Consider the following 2,938-nt stretch of genomic DNA (forward strand, 5'->3'; position numbering starts at 1 on the left):
AAATCAAATATGGATAATTATGGAATTAATTGTTAATTAAGATTATTTGCTATTTGATCCTCCATGTTTTAAATGTTTAAAAACTTGTCCTCAAATTTTGAAATTTATGTTTTGTGATTAAAAGTTTTAATTTAGAAAATTCAAATTTCAAACCCTAGAATTTTACAAGTTTAAAATACAACCCTATACTAATATAATATTACAAGATTAATATATATATATATATATATATATATATATATATAAATATATATATATATATATATATATATATATATATATATATATATATGTGTGTGTGTGTGTGTGTGTGTGTATAACTAGAATGCTAGTCTTACCGTTAGTAGGCCTCATTCACGAAGCCGATCTATAAGGTGGGTATAAGGTTGCGGCTAATAAAATGGCGCTTAATGGGTGTACACTCACACCCACCGCTTGCTTGATCGGTGGAGGGTCGTTAGCTGAACGGGTAGGATAGGGCAACCTCATCCTCTCATTAAAAGTATAATATGAAATACAAAGTAACTACATGTTTTTTAAAACTTCCCAATCTTAGTTACTTTAGGAAAAATGAATTGATGCAATCCCATGAAATTACACTTTGCACCCTTGCTAAGAAGTTAGTGGAGTGTGTGTGGTTTACCGGCACACTAATTGGTTCTAAGCAAAGGTGGCAAAGGGTGATTCATTGTTTATCATAGTTCGATGGAGCATGTGTGGTTTACCGGCACATCGAATAGGTGATCGTTACAATGAAGGCACCATGTGAATTTACATGGTAATTCACACCCGCTTTGTGATCCTCGCCTCCTCGGTATCCCAGTCACAAACAAGAGGGGCATATCGAGATTTAAACATGCCATTGAAATGTTTCAATGAATCTCATCTAAACCTAGGAACTCTCAAATTCATTTAGAACTTAAAGTTAGGTTTTCATGGTGGAGAATTAGTGAATCGTCATTCACTTACCTTCATATTATTTGCATGTTGGATTACGACATCCCTTTTCTAATATGTAAATATTGTTGTTGGATCCTAGCCCTAATTTTTCTTATTGGGTGATAATTAGGGATTCATATTCTAATCTATCTTTGTCCTTTCTATTTGTAGATGTCGAATGCAAACAACGCTGCTGCTAGTTGTTTCACATTGATGAGCCTTTGTCAAAAGGTCACTTTCGATGGGACGAACTTTAGCGAATGGATATGATACATTCGCACAATTGCTCGCTATGAGGATAAGGAGTATGTCCTCGATGAGAAGCTCGAGAAAATTCAACCCTGAAATCGCTACTCCGGCTGAAATGACCGCTTTTGAAACTCACGAGCAAGATGCAACGAAGGTACATTGCATCATGATAGCCACTATGAACTCCGAATTCCAAAAGTCCTATGAGGACATGTACCCGTACAAGATGCATCAGGACTTATTGGAGAGATACCACCAAAACGCGTGACAAGAGCGTTATGAGATTTTCACTAACATGATTTCCGCTAAGATGGGTCATGGAGAGTCTCTTACCGTGCACCTGCAAAAGATGCAAAGGTATGTCGACCGTCTTCACAAGTTGAATGTTGACTTTGGGGAAGACTTGGCGATCAACATGGTGCTTCACTCTTTGCCTCCAAGCTACAATCAATTTAGGATGACCTACCACATGAACAAAGAGGAGGTCACCCTAAGAAAACTTCAAGGTCTCTTGAGGGTCGCTGAGAGCAACTTCAAGGACAAGTCTGTTGCACCAACTCCCAATCCACCCGATGCTCCTGTTTTGGCTATTGGGCAACGAAAGGGAAAGAAGAGGAAGACTTCGTCTAAGAACTATCGCAATGTTAAAGTCCGAGATGGTGCCTCTTCTAGTGGGACCAAAGTTGATCCTGCTAAGCCCTGCCCTAACCCAAAGGAGGCAGAGTGCCACCACTGCCACAAAATAGGACATTGGAAGAGAAGCTGCCCAGAGTACCTGCAAGCCATCAAGGAAGGAAAGATCAAGCCATCTTTCGCAGGGACTAAGAAGAAATTGGGATGTGGAGCATGGAAGGATTAATCTAATCATGGGGAACAGAAGATCGTCGCCTATGACCAAGATTGGAGTGTATTCTTTAGTGCTTAGGAATGGTTTAAGTTTAGATTTGAACAATTGTTGCTATTCGCCAGAAATGGGTAGAAACATCATTTCATTTCATGGTTTGTTTAGACAAGGTTTTAGATTTTCTTTTAATAATGAGAATGGTTCTATTTTGGCTTATCTAAACGGTGTCTTTTATTTTGAAGCAATACCGTGTAATGGAATTTATGAAACTGTTATGATTGTTGATAACCTAGGAAATGATGTTTTGAACATAGATTATTCCAATAGTATGGATAAAGCATCCTTGTGGCATTGTCGTCTTGGACATGTCAACAAGAAACGCATAGCTAAACTCCAAAAGGATGGAGTGTTGGAGTCATTCGACCTTAGGGAAGATGACACATGCGAGTCTTGTTTGCTTGGAAAGATGACTAAGTCACCCTTCGCTGGGTCTTGCGAAAGGGGTGAGGGTCTATTGGACCTAATACATACCGATGTATGTGGACCGTTTAGATCAACCACGAAGGATGGGAACCGCTTCTACGTGACTTTTACCGATGACTATAGTTGATATGGGTATATCTATTTAATCAAGCAAAAGTCAGAAACTTTTGAAAAGTTCAAAGAGTTCAAGAATGAAGTGGAGAATCAATTGGGCAGGAAAATCAAGATGCTTCGATCCGATCGAGGAGGAGAGTACCTAAGTCTTGAATTCCACGATTATCTCAAGGAGTGTGGAATAGTTTCACAATTGACGCCACCTAGGACACCACAATTGAATGGTGTGGCTGAAAGGCGTAATCGAACCTTATTGGATATGGTTCGCTCTATGATGAGTCGTGCTTCACTATCAATCTCTTTTTGGGG

This window comes from Lactuca sativa, chromosome 6 (assembly GCF_002870075.4).
Source record: "Lactuca sativa cultivar Salinas chromosome 6, Lsat_Salinas_v11, whole genome shotgun sequence".
NCBI classification, from domain to species: Eukaryota; Viridiplantae; Streptophyta; class Magnoliopsida; order Asterales; family Asteraceae; genus Lactuca; species Lactuca sativa.